General features: G+C 42.5%; 1 protein-coding gene across 1 annotated transcript in view; it reads right to left on the bottom strand.

The window, feature by feature from the left end:
- LOC126235775 (organic cation transporter protein-like) overlaps window positions 1-12,152 on the bottom strand; it is a 162,096-nt gene extending 149,944 nt beyond the window's left edge. The window contains exon 1 of the mRNA XM_049944577.1: window positions 12,081-12,152. The gene's annotated coding sequence lies outside the window, so the exon portion shown is untranslated. The remainder of the gene's footprint in view (window positions 1-12,080) is intronic.
- Between the last annotated feature and the right edge of the window lie 5,554 nt (window positions 12,153-17,706).

Raw genomic sequence — 17,706 nt, 5'->3', positions numbered from 1 at the left:
AATACGGCTTCCGTTTAGGTTGAGTGTCGCTAAGCCGCTAGAGCAACGGTACGATGGTGCGCTGAAACGTATCCAAACGAAATTGATGCGTCAAACATTATGAAACATATTGAAGAAATTGGAAGTGTGGAGAATAAAACACGCCAACGAAAAAGGACAACTGTGAGAGAATGCGACAACATTTTAGGAGATGTAGCACACAAACCAGACGTCATTACATAGTATGCTGAATGTGCGAATGGAATCAGACAATGGAGCGTCGTCACCCAGTACTACATTCCAACACATTTCATCCTTTCCAAATTTCGCTCCATCAACAGCTTCGTAGCAGAAAGTATCAAAACTGGTTGCAGTTCTACGAATGGTGTGAAAACTGCAAATTGATGCGGCGTTTCTATGCAAGTATCGCTTACAAACCGTGGATAAATCAGTCTTGGCAACATGCATTTCTCGTCAGTTGGAAAAGAACGCTGGCCGACAGAAGGCGATGAATCAACACCTTTTTCTGTCAACCTGTAGTGCGGGCTTTTTGGAAATCGCGTGACCAGTCTCTGTTTTATTAGTGAGCCTCTAAATAGTCACAAGTATCTACAGCTTCTAACAGATATGATGCGGCAGATGTTGGAAGATATCCCTCTGGAGATAAGTCAGTCCATGTGGTAACAACATAATGGATGTCTCGCCCATTTCCCGCAGACATTATAGACATTCCTAGCAGAACATTAGGAGATACTAAGATCGATCGTTTGGGAACACAAAACCGCCTGCGCGATCCTCAAACCAGAGACCTCGGGACTTTTATCTCTGGGTAAAATTAAAACAAAAGCTCGGCAAGTAGATTTTCGAAGACTTGAATTGCCCTATAACGCACGCCTGTACTGCTATGTGTTCATATGAAGGGCAAAGTACAGTATTGTCTGGCCGGGACGTATCAGTGCTCCAAATCAGATTCCTGAATACTTCCGATGCAACACTCATCAAAATAAACAATCCATCCATGTGCTGGGGAAAACAACAGGACAATATATTTGCTCGTTCTGGACATATTTTGGGTCGTCTACCTTACCAGTCTCACTCTTGGGACAGTTTGCCGAGGAGGAGGATCGGTTTGGATTCCGTAGAAATGTTGGAACGCGTGAGGCAATACTGACCCTACGACTTACCTTAGAAGATAGATTAAGAAAAGGCAAACCTACGTTTCTAGCATTTGTAGACTTAGAGAAGGCTTTTGACAATGTTGACTGGAATACTTTCTTTAAAATTCTGAAGGTTGCAGGGGTCAAATACAGGGAGCGAAAGGCTATTTACAATTTTTACAGAAACCGGATGGCAGTTATAAGAGTCGAGGGGCACGAAAGGGAAGCAGTGGTTGGGAAGGGAGTGAGACGAGGTTGTAGCCAATCTCCGACGTTATTCAATCTGTATATGGAGCAAGCAGTAGAGGAAACAAAAGAAAAATTTGGAGTAGGAATTAAAATCCTTTGAGGTTTGCCGATGACGTAATTCTGTCAGAACCAGCAAAGGGCCTGGAAGAGCAGTTGAACGGAATGGACAGTGTCTTGAAAGGAGGATATGAGATGAACATCAACAAAAGGAAAACGATGATAATGGAATTTAGTCGAATTAAATCAGATGACGCTGAGGGAATTAGATTAGCAAATGAGACACTTAAATTAGTAGATGAGTTTTGCTATTTGGGAAACAAAAAACTGATGGTGGTCGAAGTAGAGAGGATATAAAATGTAGACTGGTAACGGCAAGGAAAGTGTTTCTCAAGAAGAGAAGATTGCTAACATCGAGCATAGATTTAAGTGTCGCAAAGCCTTTTCTGAAAGTATTTGTATGGAGTGTAGCCATGTATGGAAAAAATTCAGAAACATCGTCCAGTACGCCTTAGATAAGTTCGTACCGACTAAGGTCCAAAGCGAGGGGAAAGATCCACCGTGGTATAACAATCATGTACGAAAGGTACTACGGAAACAAAGAAAGCTTCATCATAGGTTTAAGAGTAGTCGAATCATAGCTGATAAGGAAAAGCTGAACGAAGCGAAAAAGAGCGTAAAGAGAGCAATGAGAGAAGCATTCAACGAATTCGAACATAAAACATTGGCAAACAATCTAAACAAGAACCCTAAAAAGTTTTGGTCATATGTAAAATCGGTAAGCGGATCTAAATCCCCTATTCAGTCACTCGTTGACCACGATGGCACCGAAACAGAGGACGACCGAAGAAAGGCAGAAATACTGAATTCAGTGTTCCGAAACTGTTTCACTGCGGAAAATCGTAACACGGTCCCTGACTTCAGCCGTCGCACGGACGCCAAAATGGAAAATATTGAAATAAACGATATCGGAATTGAAAAACAACTGCTATCACTTAGTAGCGGAAAAGCATCCGGACCAGACGAGATACCCGTAAGATTCTACAGTGATTATGGTAAAGAACTTGCCCCTTTTCTATCATCAATTTATCGTAGATCTCTGGAAGAACGTTAAGTACCTAGCGACTGGAAGAAAGCGCAGGTCGTTCCCATTTTCAAGAAGGGTCATAAATCAGATGCGAATAATTATAGGCCTATTTCGCTTACGTCAATCTGTTGTAGAATAATGGAACATGTTTTATGTTCTCGTATTATGACGTTCTTAGATAATACAAATCTCCTTCATCATAACCAACATGGATTCCGCAAACAGAGATCATGTGAAACTCAGCTCGCCCTATTTGTCCAAGAAATTCACAGTGCCGTAGACACTGGCGAGCAGATTGATGCCGTATTCCTGGACTTCAGGAAGGCATTTGATACGGTTCCGCACTTACGTTTAGTGAAAAAAATACGAGCTTACGGAATATCGGACCAGGTTTGTGATTGGATTCAGGATTTCCTAGAAGAAAGAACACAACATGTCATTCTTAACGGTTCAAAATCTGCAGATGTAGAGGTAATTTCGGGAGTACCGCAAGGAAGCGTGATAGGACCTTTATTGTTTACAATATACATAAATGACTTAGTTGACAACATCGGTAGCTCCGTGAGGCTATTTGCAGATGACACGGTTGTCTACAAGAAAGTAGCAACATCAGAAGACTCGTACGTACTCCAGGAAGACCTGCAGAGGATTAATGAATGGTGCGACAGCTGGCAGCTGTCCCTAAACGTAGATAAATGTAATATAATGCGCATACATAGGGGCAGAAATCCATTCCAGTACGATTATGCCATAGGTGGTAAATCATTGGAAGCGGTAACGACCGTAAAATACTTAGGAGTTACTATCCGGAGCGATCTGAAGTGGAATGATCACATAAAACAAATAGTGGGAAAAGCAGGCGCCAGGTTGAGATTCATAGGAAGAATTCTAAGAAAATGTGACTCATCGACGAAAGAAGTAGCTTACAAAACGCTTGTTCGTCCGATTCTTGAGTATTGCTCATCAGTATGGGACCCTTACCAGGTTGGATTAATAGAAGAGATAGACATGATCCAGCGAAAAGCAGCGCGATTCGTCATGGGGACATTTAGTCAGCGCGAGAGCGTTACGGAGATGCTGAACAAGCTCCAGTGGCGGACACTTCAAGAAAGGCGTTACGCAATACGGAGAGGTTTATTATCGAAATTACGAGAGCGCACATTCCGGGAAGAGATGGGCAACATATTACTACCGCCCACATATATCTCGCGTAATGATCACAACGAAAAGATCCGAGAAATTAGAGCAAATACGGAGACTTACAAGCAGTCGTTCTTCCCACGCACAATTCGTGAATGGAACAGGGAAGGGGGGATCAGATAGTGGTACAATAAGTACCCTCCGCCACACACCGTAAGGTGGCTCGCGGAGTATAGATGTAGATGTAGATGGATGATAACTAGTTTAGACAAGAAGCTTTCGAAATGTGCTGCTGCAGAAGAATGCTGAAGATTAGATGGACAGATCACGTAACTAATTTGGAGGTACTGAATAGAATTTCGGAGCAGAGGAATTTGTAGCACAACTTGACTAGAAGAAGGGATTGGTTGGTAGGACACCTTCTGAAGCATCAAGGGATCATCAGTTTAGTATTGGAAGGAAGCGCGGAGGGTAAAAATCGTAGAGGGAGACCAAGAGATGAATACACTAAGCACATTCAGAAGGATGTACGTTGCAGTAGTTACTAGGAGATGAAGAAGCATGCGCGGGATAGAGTAGCATGAAGGACTGCATCAAGCCTGTCTCCGGACTGAAGACCACAACAACAACAACAAGTGATGATAGGAGAATGTATAATACTTGGATATACGGGTGTAACGGCTAAAGACGCAAATATTTTTAAATGTTGTACCTTAATATGTACAAGCTTCAGCCTGTTGTTTGGTTTGTCTGTGCATCGAATAGTCTTCCCACAACCACATCACAAGCTTTAGCACCTCATGTTTTCCGCACGGTCGTAACTGCACCACTAAGTGGACAACTCCTTTCAATGTAGACTAACCATTTTGCGTCAACACATCCGCACAACACCTGACCTACTGCGCATAGGAAAATAAGCATACGGCTTGCTCGTGCCATATGTACTTTGAGGTACTACCGAACATAAAAATGTACTTCTTGTAGTAGCCATAATATTAGTATGTAAATGACATAAATACTTATGTAACGTTGTTCAGTATACCATCCGCAGTCACCAGTAGAAATATCTACACTTGTACCTTTACACCTTGTATATTGCCCAGTGGGGTGACAAAGTCATAAGTATAGGCATGTGTCACATATTCAAATGTGTGAAAATATATTCTAGAAGTAGAATAATACAGCACATTGTGTGTAATGCTGTTTTGTTAACAGTAGTAGAAGCTTCGTTACAGTAGATATCGTTTCGTTCTTATTTGTAGTTGGGAGTTTTGAATTGAAAGTGTATCGGTAATTGCTGGTTTTGAAGTTTAGTAGGCTGAACAGTTTTCTTTGAGCGTTTAAAGTGTTTACGTAAGTGGAAGTACGCGAAAATTCGTTATTTTTATTTTATTTTTTAGAATTTCTAAGGGACGTGAAACTTTTAAATTTTACTTGCAGGGAAGAAGATGAGCTATCTTTACCGCAGTCAGATGCAGAGCATTTCAGCCAGAGTCATTATTTGAATTAACCACTGCACATTCACCGCGGATTAATTTAAGCCCCTATTGCGCGTGATCTCACCTGGGCCGGAATTAATACTCTTAGCGCATCCGGAGTAGGGAGTGGTGTTAGACGGACAATTATAACTTCATTCATTGATCACGCACACACTGTCCACAAGCAAGATCTATTCAGTAACACCAAATCTGGTGCCCAAGGTCAAACAACATTAATTTGTAATACGTTAATTAGAGTTTCTGTCAATGCTAATTTGTTTGCGACACCTAATTATGAATCTTTAAATGCAGTTGGTGGCCATTTTGTTTCACAGATTCATGAACATTCATGAAGTTACATCATTCCCAAAATGTTATATTCATTTAATTACACTGGTGTTACAGAAAATTTAATTTAAAAAATCAGTGCATTTGCGACAAGTTAAATTTGTGTGCCGGTCAGAGATTAGAAAACTAGGCGCTTGCTTTTCACTGGCAGTGCTCTTCCAGCCGGGGCAAGTGTCCATCTTTCACCAGTTTGAATCAAATGCTTTACTCGTCACAAGTTTCTCCCTGTCTCCCAAATCCACTGTGGGAAGTGAAGGTCTATAGTCAGTTCCCAAGACTTCTAGGGATGTCTTTCTCAATGAAATGCTTTGACTGACACTCTTGCTTACAGTTCCAACTTGCCTACAACTACTGAACACTGCGTTTAATACTCACAAAGAAAAGAAGAAAACATATTTCAGTTCAGATATCAATGCTGTTTTATGATGTATATTTTCCCCAGGGGGTGATTACCGCAGCTAAAACAGTTTAACACATACTGCTCAGTATTGTTCACAATCTGTTACCAGTACTAAAGGGCGTAGCAGGCGAGGCACATGGAAGGGAAGCAACTGAACCCAGAGTGATTTGTCGTGACATCTTTAAAACTGTTCTGTCACCCACTGTGAGACTAACATATCCCGTCACCTACACCCCCGCCTCTCCCCCGTCCTCCCACAGATACTCGGTATGTTACATTTCTGCCAATAACTCGTATGAGGAACGACAGCAAATGTCACAAGGAACGACATAAAGTGGTGGTTTCCTGTATTTCAATATGACAAAGCAGCAATGGCCTTTCGTTACATTTCTCACGTTTTCGAGATTGAACAGAGCTTCTGTAGTTCATCTGTGGCCACAAACTTTCGTTACGGTAAAGAATCGCATACAAAAATCTGCTTGGACAAGTTTATTTGGTTGCTAAAGTTCCACCTTACCAGTTCAGCGACGCCAGACAGGTAGCAGCCAGTTTAAATAATTCCGTTTTTTTTTCTTGAAATGGACATGCATTTTTTTTAAATTTTAACGTAAAATATTTCGTCTAAAGACAGCAGGAATATGGTTATCGTTCCAAAGTGCAGTTGGGCTTACAAAACATTCGTCCGACGGACGCTTCGGTATGATTCGTCGGTCTACGCCACCTGTCAGGTTGTATTAAAGTAAGAGAGAAAAAGTATTCAAAGAAGAGCTGCACAATTAACGTCGGGTTCGTTCATTCAGTTCAAGAACTTCACAGAAATGTTCTGCGAACTCCAGTAAGAGACAGTGGAAACACGTCGAGGCCCTTATAAAAGCTTACTGATAAAATTCCGAGAACATCCACTTCAAAACTCGTTAACAAGCGTGTTGCTTCCTCCAGCACACATCTCAGGTAATGATCATGGTGATAAAATTATAGAAGTTCCCTCTTACACGACCGCTCTTCCCGCGCACCCTGCGTGTTAGGAATACTTTAGATGTGTGAGGATTTATTTACCCATAACATCAACGCTTAAATGTAGCCAGAAATTTTGCATATTTTATTGTTACATCCATAATACAACTTGTATTACAGTACCTCTTATATTTAGTATGGAATCTAAAATTTAAAAACAGTAGTTACAAGAGGAGTTAAAACAGTGACAGCTACAGCAAAAATAACAGAAGTTTATATTTCGGTGGGGCAGCTGCATAACAGAAATACTCTAAAGGGTAGTTTTGAACCGTGGGCCCTGGCAGTAACGGAAGTGAGAAAGGACGAATAGCAGGCGAGAAACAGCAAAACTCAAGTAAAGAACAAAGTAGGAAAAGAAAGCTTAGAGAAATCACTTAAACGGGAGGAAGGAAGAGTAACTAAAAGTAACAGGTGACTGCTCTACTGCTAAACAAGGAGAAATGGTCATTGCGTTCATTTTTAGGACAGAAATTACGAAAATGATGAAAGGAATGTTTCAGTATTCTCTTAACTGCAAAATGATGCTGACGCTTTTGTAGAGGGTATGGTAGCTCGTTCCAGCCGCTGGCATCTATGACTATAACCAGAATACTAGATATGTTAGATCTCTGTCGCTATTATAATGACATGATTCGTACCTGATGTTTGAGGCGAGATAATGAGGCTCGCGCACCTTGAGAAACCGACGAAGCGTGTCTATTCTGGCCACAACCATCCTAACTGAGCGTATGAGACAATGACTTTGTCATACAGGTTGATGTTGCAGACGTAAAGCACACAAACAACTGTAGTCTATAGTTTTCGGTATTCGCGCCGTGTTGATTTACGTAGCAATAGTAGGAGTCGGCAAGAACGAATGACTACACAAGTTTCTGGCTCACATCCTGCGGAAATACATTCCCAAATTTCTAGAGGACGCGGAGACAAGCGCATGTCTTCATGCACTTGATGACATGTTTTCTGCGTGGAATACAAAGGAAGTAATGTAGTTTTCTTTCTAGGTCATCAGCCTTTCGACTGGTTTGATGCTGTCCACCACCCTGTATCATCTTGCGCTAATCTTTTCTTCTTATCGTAGGTTCTACAGTCACTTTCTCCATTATCTGTTTTGCATGTTCTGCTCTTTGTTAGCACCTAGCAGCGCCAAGTTCTCATCCGACAGCTGCCAGAGATCGCGAAGTCGCTCCGACACGTGTTAAGGAGCTTGTAGCTGTCGTAAGAACTGAGCCGTTGCGCTGTCACCAGTAAAAAGCTCGGAAATTCCACTCAGATAAACATGTTTTCGTTTGAAAATTAACTACCAAGGGGAACGCCTCAGACACGGCCAACCCATTCGGCTTATATTTGGCAGATAGTTGTATACAACCTAAAATGAAATAATCTAAGATATTTTGGCTCAACCCTCCCCTCCCCCCCTTCCTCCACTCCCTTTTCTGACAAAACTACCATTAAAGCTGATGGCGTGCAATCGACTCATAATTGACGAGATGGATAAATAACTGAAAAGAAAGCATTGTTCATCATGTATGTGGTCCTCAAACGTATATATTCCTAGAAAGGGAGGAAAGAAAATCTTTTGGGCTGCCACTTAACGTACGTGCAACGAAAGTGCCGCTGGTGTAGCGACCAAGGCAAAGGGGAACAGAGAACTTCTGTTCGATTCCCCTATGCATTCTTTCTTTCGTTTGTATTTTTTCCGTTCCTAAATTGGTAAGTATAGGAGCGTTAATAAAGTAAGTATTTCAACATGGAATAATAGAAGGTAGACAAATAAGCTTCTCAAACGACTCGGATTACTAAAGAATTAGAAACTTTGAGCCTCACTGTATGAAAAAAATCCGAGTAAGTGTGCTGCGAGGGCGAGCGTTCGAACGTTTTTGCGTAAGACAGATAAACAATCCTTGTCGCAGTTGGTAGTATACACAAAATATCGCATTCGTACATAGCGCAGTATTCCATCGTAGCGTCGGGCAAATTGTTGCCCAAGTTCTGTTGTACTTTTAAGGAACTAAAGATTAACTTGATCATCGTGGTATACATGGGGTCAACCGTTTAACTGACTCGTTCAAAATTGTTTGCCTCACTTGCTCCATATCCGATAAATTGACAAATTAAATTTACAAAACATATCTTGAGAACATTTTGGAACCATACGTTGCTGATAACAATTTTTGTCTGATATTCGATTCTTGGATTGGACAAACTAATACTGTCATGAATCATCGCTTGTTCACGGATGTCGAGGATCAGGCGACTTGCACGGTAGAAATAATACCGGCAAACAACTCACCTGTGTGCCAGCCAATTTAAAAACTTCCTTTTGAGGCTTCAAAATTTCAGTCTGCTGGTGGAAGACTGGCGGTAATAGCCCAACAGCGCGGGTGGGATAACTACTCCTAGCATAATTCACGATCAACTTTCAGCAGCGACTTTTCAAGCAATGTTATCGTATGCGTGCTAAACATCAAAATTAATTACCTGAAAAGAATTGTTTTTAAGTGCAAACCAAGTCTGTTTTCCCCCTAATCTTCGAAAGAAACGATGTAATTGCGCGAAGATAGCATTAATTAGAAGTTCTTGGTGCGGCGTGCACATTTTTTTCAAATGTTTATATGACAAGTACCATCCATCTGGTTGTTCAAAAGAAATTGAGGACATACAACAGTGTGTGCGAAAGAGCCATTGTACAGTGACCAGAATTAAACTTCCAATTTTTCACTAGTCCAAGTTGTTTGTCAAGTTTTACTGCCTACCGTGTTGTTATTTCATACTGACTTACTTATCTCCTATTGCCGGCCGGTGTGGCGGAGCGGTTCTAGGCTCTTCAGTCTGGAACCACGAGACCGCTACGATCGCAGGTTCGAATCCTGCCTCAGGCGTGGATGTGTGTGATGTCCTTAGGTTAGTTAGATTTAAGTAGTTGTAAGTTCTATGGGACTGATGACCTCAGCTGTTACGCCCCATAGTGCTCAGAGCCATTTGAACCTCCTATTACTACCAATTTCAGAACAGAAAAAATATGAACGAAGAAAGAAATGCATGCGGGAAGAAGATTTTCCAGCCAGCGACGTTTTCGTTGCACAGTATTTCCCTTATTGCTAGGTACATAAGCATCAGTCAAAAAAGTTTTTTTGCTCGATTTATAGGAAAGTAAACGTTCGCTGACCACATATATGATGATGAAAAATTCTCTGTTCTCAATTATATATCGAGCTCGACAATTTTGAATCAACTGCGCGTCATGAACTTGAGGGCTAGTCCCCATAAAACCGAGGGAGAGGGAGGGGGGGCTCAGCCAAAATATCTTTCAGTCTTTCATTTTAGATTGTATACAAGCGAACCGCCAAATATGAGCATCAAATCGGTTGGCCTTGTCAGGCCTTCCCTTGTAAGTGTGTCTTCGTTACCTGTGAAGATGTCTCCCGCAGCGGGAGTGAAACGCTAGGCACAGAAACACGCCTGGCCCAAGGCCTAATGTCTATAAAACCAATGCCACCCGGGTTGTAAATACGGCCGTGGATGGCTGCGTTTACGATCAATTGTCCGTAGAGTCTGTTTCAACGTGTCAAAAATTAGCACGGTGATAAAGAGGTCGGAGTGGTATTCGGGCAGAGCTTGATGCTGATCACCGTCCAGCTACCCAGATTTATATTTCTCGTGCTTTCCCTTAATCATTTCAGGCGAACGCCGAAGTTACCGAGCGGAGTGATTCGCTGTCGGTAGAACCGGATGACACATCTCCGTCTGGCCATGTAGACGCTGGTTTTCCGTGCATTCGGTGTATCATTCAGTCCAATGCCGAGATGGTTCCTTCAACTTCCTAAGTCAGCTTTGAAGTGGTCAGTGGGGTGAAAAGTCGTTAATTTCTTCCTCTAAAAAATTATTCAACTGAACCCATCTGACACAACAAGGTAATTCCTCTAATAACCATACTTATAACCCACAACATAAGTAATTTTATCTTACGTGTTCAGCTTGGTCACATAACTTAGCGCGTAGACACTGGGGCTAGTCAGGCTCGGAGAAAAGTTATTTTTATGAGGTTTCTCAGATCTATCTAGAAATATATTGACTTTCTGTCAAAAAAGGTTCAAATGGCTCTGAGCACTATGGGACTTAACATCTGAGGTCATCAGCCCCCTAGACTTAGAACTACTTCAAACAAAGGACATCACACACATTCATGCCCGAGGCAGGATTCGAACCTGCGACAGTAGAGGTCGCACGGTTCCAGAGTGAAGCGCCTAGAACCGCTTGGCCACAAGGGCCGGCGACTTTCTTCCTCCGACTTCAGTCTCAGCCCCATACTGCAAACACAGGCATGCAAAGTACGAGAGCACTTATACCAAAGTTATTAAGTGACCTCATTTTCCTTTTTTTGAGTGAAAGTTTATAGCCTCCCACAATCAGATTATTTCGGTGTCTATGGCCATTTTCAGGCCATCAAGACTGAGAAAAACGAGGTATCTATGGGTATTGATCACTGTAACATGACCATAGACGCTGAAATCAGTTTAGTGTGGGAATCTTGCAGAATTTCGTCTAATAATTACAGCCAAATAAAAGAAAAATGGCGTCACTCGAAAATTTTGTACAGGTTGTGGACCACATTTCGAAGAGATTATTAAAAAGCACAGAGCAAAATTTACACATTTCGCTACCCATCTTTCGTTACCATGACTAGGCGATCACAGGAAAGGCTTCTGGTCGCGGAACTTACGCGTGGCATCACACGTTGACTCCTAAAACCAGAATTATTAGAAGTAAAAAAAGAACGAGAGAGATATTACGTGTCAACTCGCACGAAGTTAGTGAAAGTGGGCGATATGTCAAACGGTGAAGCGAGGAATGAGAGCGAGTAGACTGTATAAGGTTACACTGATCCACTAGCTGCTGTTCCCACGTGTAAAATCCACGTAAACTACAAAGAAGAAATAATTGTTTCTAAAGAAGAACCGACCTAGACGGTTTAAAATAACTTGAAAATTATCTGAAATGCGAACCGCAGCAGGATCGAGTGTCATACCATATTGTCCCTAGAACTTCTCAACTCAGTCACCGTGTCAACATCAGACACATTTTCGTGATTCACTCAAGTGAAACTCGCACAGTTCGTTCCAACAATACTGTTTGCGAAGTGTTCGCCTAGCCTCGTTGCGACAAAGGTCCGTAGCAAGTGGCGTCCGCCGCCTAATGAGGCGTAATGGCCGGTGCTTTGACACGGAACTTACCTGTGAGGTGTCCTCGCTCCAGTGGCGACTCGCTGCAGGTGAATGGGCGGCCTAACGACCTGCCTGCAGGCGCGCCGCAGACGTTCTGAGAGCTCCGATTAGCCGCCAGCCGGAATACCGCACCAAACGCCCGGCTGCAGCCGCGACGTCACAGCGCCGACCCGGCGTCCTCCAAAATTTGTTCTTCTCGGCTGATGCTGCGGATGCCCTCTGCGCGCGGTCCGTCGTGTGCTTGTCGCCTTCTTGCGGCCACATCTCCAACGTGCCGGGGAGTGCTATACAGGGTGTTACAAAAAGGTACAGCCAATCTTCAGGAAACATTCCTCACACACAAATAAAGAAAAGATGTTATGTGGACATGCGTCCGGAAACGCTTAATTTCCATGTTAGAGCTCATTTTAGTTTCGTCTATATGTACTGTGGAGTACAATTGACTGGAATGTGGGAACAATTGACAGGAATGGGGGAAAGAAATACAGTAGAAGAAGAATGGGTAGCTCTGAGGAATGAAGTAGTGAAGGCAGCAGACGATCAAGTAGGTAAAAAGACGAGGGCTAATAGAAATCCTTGGGTAACAGAAGAAATACTGAATTTAATTGATGAAAGGAGAAAATATAAAAATGCAGTAAATGAAGCAGGCAAAAAGGAATACAAACGTCTCAAAAATGACATCGACAAGAAGTGCAAAACGGCTAAGCAGGGATGGCTAGAGGACAAATGTAAGGATGTAGAGGCTTATCTCACTAGGGGTAAGATAGATACTGCCTACAGGAAAATTAAAGAGACCTTTGGAGAAAAGAGAACCACTTGTATGAATATCAAGAGCTCAGATGGAAACCCAGTTCTAATCAAAGAAGGGAAGGCAGAAAGGTGGAAGGAGTATATGGAAATGGAAGAGGATGTAGATGAAGACGAAATGGGAGATAAGATACTACGTGAAGAGTATGACAGAGCACTGAAAGACCTGAGACGAAACAAGGCCCCGGGAGCAGACAACATTCCATTAGAACTACTGACGGCATTGGGAGAGCCAGTCCTGACAAAACTCTACCATCTGGTGAGCAAGATGCAGGAGATAGGCGAAATACCCTCAGACTTAAAGAAGAATATAATAATTCCAATCCCAAAGAAAGCAGGTGTTGACAGATGTGAAAATTACCGAACTATCAGTTTAATAAGTCACAGCTGCAAAATACTAACACGAATTCTTTACAGACGAATGGAAAAACTGGTAGAAGCGGACCTCGGGGAAGATCAGTTTGGATTCTGTAGAGATGTTGGAACACGTGAGGCAATACTAACCTTACGACTTATCTTAGAAGAAAGATTAAGAAAAGGCAAACCTATGTTTCTAGCATTTGTAGTCTTACAGAAAGTTTTGACAATGTTAACTGGAATACTCTCTCTCAAATTCTGAAGGTGGCATGGGTAAAATATAGGGAGCGAAAGGCTATTTACAATTTGTACAGAAACCAGATGGCAGTTATAAGAGTCGAGGGGCATGAAAGGGAAGCAGTGGTTGGGAAGGGAGTGAGACAGGGTTGTAGCCTATACCCGATGTTATTCAATCTGTATATTGAGCAAGCAGTAAAGGAAACAAAAGAAAAATTCGGAGTAGGTACTAAAATTCATGGAGAAGAAATAAAAACTGACAGCAAAGGACTTGGATGAGCAGTTGAACGGAACGGACAGTGTCTTGAAAGGAGGATATAAGATGAACATCAACAAAAGCAAAACGAGGATAATGGAATGTAGTCAAATTAAATCGGGTGATTCTGAGCGAATTAGATTAGGAAATGAGACACTTAAAGTAGTAAAGGAGTTTTGCTATTTGGGGAGCAAAATAACTGATGATGGTCGAAGTAGAGAGGATATAAAATGTAGACTGGCAATGGCAAGGAAATAGTTTCTGAAGAAGAGAAATTTGTTAACATCGAGTATAGATTTAAGTGTCAGGAAGTCGTTTCTGAAAGTATTTGTATGGAGTGTAGCCACGTATGGAAGTGAAACATGGACGATAAATAGTTTGGACAAGAAGAAAATAGAAGCTTTCGAAATGTGGTTCTACAGAAGAATGCTGAACATTAGATGGGTAGATCACATAACTAACGAGGAGGAATTGAATAGAATCGGGGAGAAGAGGAGTTTGTGGCACAACTTGACAAAAAGAAGGGACCGGTTGGTAGGACATGTTCTGAGACATCAAAGGATCACAAATTTAGCATTGGAGGGCAGCGTGGAGGGTAAAAATCGTAGAGGGAGACCAAGAGATGAATGCACTAAGCAGATTCAGAAGGATGTAGGTTGCAGTTAAGTACTGGGAGATGAAGAAGCTTTCACAGGATAGAGTAGCATGGAGAGCTGCATCAAACCAGTCTCAGGACTGACGACCACAACAACAATATGTACTGTACTCGATTCACCGCCAGTTGGCCCAATGGAAGGAAGGTAATGTTGACTTCGGTGCTTGTGTTGACATGCGACTCATTGCTCTACAGTACTAGCATCAAGCACATCAGTACGTAGCATCAACAGGTTAGTGTAGTGTTCATCACGAACGTGGTTTTGCAGTCAGTGCAATGTTTACAAATGCGGAGTTGGCAGATGCCCATTTGATGTATGGATTAGCACGGGACAATAGGCGTGGCGCGGTACGTTTGTATCGAGACAGATTTCCAGAACGAAGGTGTCCCGACAGGAAGACGTTCGAAGCAATTGATCGGCGTCTTAGGGAGCACGGAACATTCCAGCCTATGACTCGCGACTGGGGAAGACCTAGAACTACTAGAACACCTACAATGGACGAGGCAATTCTTCGTGCAGTTGACGATAACCCTAATGTCAGCGTCAGAGAAGTTGCTGTTGTACAAGGTAACGTTGACCACGTCACTGTATGGACAGTGCTACGGGAGAACCAGTTGTTTCCGTACCGTGTACAGTGTGTGCAGGCACTATCAGCAGCTGATTGGCCTCCACGGGTACAGTTCTGCGAATGGTTCATCCAACAATGTGTCAATCCTCATTTCAGTGAAAATATTCTCTTTACGGATGAGGCTTCATTCCAACGTGATCAAATTGCAAATTTTCACAGTCAACATGTGTGGGCTGACGAGAATCCGCACGCAATTGTGCAATCACGTCATCAGCACAGATTTTCTGTGAACGTTTGGGCAGGCACTGTTAGTGATGTCTTCATTGGGCCCCATGTTCTTCCACCTACGCTCAATGGAGCACGTTATCATCATTTCATACGGGATACTCTACCTGTGCTGCTAGAACATGTGCCTTTACAAGTACGACACAACATGTGGTTCATGCACGATGGAGCTCCTGCACATTTCAGTCGAAAAGTTCGTACGCTTCTCAACAACAGATTCGGTGACCGACGGATTGGTAGAGGCGGACCAATTCCATGGCCTCCACCCTCTCCTGACCTCAACCCTCTTGACTTTCATTTATGGGGGCATTTGAAAGCTGTTGTCTACGCAACCCCGGTACCAAATGTAGAGCCTCTTCGTGCTCGTATTGTGGACGGCTGTGATACAATACGCCATTCTCCAGGGTTGCATCAGCGCATCAGGGATTCCATGCGACGGAGGGTGGATGCATGTATCCTCGCTAACGGAGGACATTTTGAACATTTCCTGTAACAAAGTGTTTGAAGTCACGCTGGTACGTTCTGTTGCTGTGTGTTTCCATTCCATGATTAATGTGATTTGAAGAGAAGCAATAAAATGAGCTCTAACATGGAAAGTAAGCGTTTCCGGATACATGTCCACATAACATATTTTCTTTCTTTGTGTGTGAGGAATGTTTCCTGAAAGTTTGGCCGTACCTTTTTGTAACACCCTGTATAATCGTCACTCTGCACAATACACAGGTTGATTCGTGTACCACGTACAGGTGACAAAAATACCACGAGAAACGCGTGCTTGAACGTAAATGCAGATGTTAGTCAAGCCTGCAGGTTGCGCTGGTGTATTTGTCCACGAAATGTACTCTGTAGGAATCAGCATGGGTTTTGAAAACGACGATCGTGTGAAACCCAGATCGCGCTATTCGTCCACGAGACTCAGAGGGCCACAGACACGGGTTCCCAGGTAGATGCCGTGTTTCTTGACTTCCGCAAGGCGTTTGATACAGTTCCCCACAGTCATTTAATGAACAAAGTAAGAGCATTTGGACTATCAGCCCAATTATGTGATTGGATTGAAGAGTCCCTAGACAACAGAATGCAGCATGTGATTCTCAATGGAGAGAAGTCTATCGAAGGAAGAGTGATTTCAGTTGTTCCGCAGGGGAGTGTCGTAGGACCGTTGCAATTCACAATATACCTGGTGATCAAAAAGTCAGTATAAATTTGAAAACTTAATAAACCACGGAATAATGTAGATAGAGAGGTAAAAATTGACACACATGCTTGGAATGACATGGGGTTTTATTAGAACAAAAGAACCAAATATTGCTAAACGCATGAAAGATCTCTTGCGCGCGCCGTTTGGTGATGATCGTGTGCTCAGTCGCCACTTTCGTCATGCTTGGCCTCCCAGGTCCCCAGACCTCAGTCCGTGCGATTATTGGCTTTGGGGTTACCTGAAGTCGCAAATGTATCGTGATCTACCGACATCTCTAGGGATGCTGAAAGACAACATCCGACGCCAATGCCTCACCAAAACTCCGGATATGCTTTACAGTGCTCTTCACAACATTATTTCTCGACTACAGCTATTGTTGCGGAATGATGGTGGACATATTGAGCATTTCCTGTAAAGAACATCATCTTTGCTTTGTCTTACTTTGTTATGGTAATTATAGCTATTCTAATCAGATGAAGCGCCATCTGTCGGACATTTTTTTAACTTTTGTATTTTTTTGGTTCTAATAAAACCCCATGTCATTCCAAGCATGTGTGTCAATTTGTACCTCTCTATCTACATTATTCTGTGATTTATTCAGTTTTCAAATTTATACTTATTTTTTTTATCACCCGGTACATAAATCACCTTGTGGATGACATCGGAAGTTCACTGACGCCTTTTGCGGATGATTCTGTAGTATATCGAGAGGTTGTTACAATGGAAAATTGTACTGAAATGCAGGAGGATCTGCAACGAATTGACGCATGGTGCAGGGAATGGCAATTGAATCTCAATGTAGACAAGTGCAATGTGCTGCGAATACATAGAAAGAAAGATCCTTTATCATTTAGTTACAATATAGCAGGTCAGCAACTGGACGTATTTAATTCCATAAATTATCTGGGAGTAGGCATTAGGAGTGATTTAAAATGCAGTGATCATATAAAGTTGATCGTCGGTAAACCAGATGCCAGATTGAGATTCATTGGAAGAATCCTAAGCAAATGCAATCCGAAAACAAAGGAAGTAGGTTACAGTACGCTTGTTCGTCCACTGCTTGAATATTGCTCACCAGTGTGGGATCCGTTCCAGATAGGGTTGATAGAAGAGATAGAGAAGATCCAACGGAGAGCAGCGCGCTTCGTTACAGGATCATGTAGTAATGGCGAAAGCGTTACGGAGGTGATAGATAAACTCCAGTGGAAGACTCTGCAGGAGAGACGCTCAGTAGCTCGGTGCAGGCTTTTGTTGAAGTTTCGAGAACATAC

This window comes from Schistocerca nitens, chromosome 2 (assembly GCF_023898315.1).
Source record: "Schistocerca nitens isolate TAMUIC-IGC-003100 chromosome 2, iqSchNite1.1, whole genome shotgun sequence".
Classification (NCBI taxonomy): domain Eukaryota; kingdom Metazoa; phylum Arthropoda; class Insecta; order Orthoptera; family Acrididae; genus Schistocerca; species Schistocerca nitens.
The sequence above is the reverse complement of the archived record's forward strand: the minus strand, read 5'-3'. Positions and strand labels throughout refer to the sequence as shown.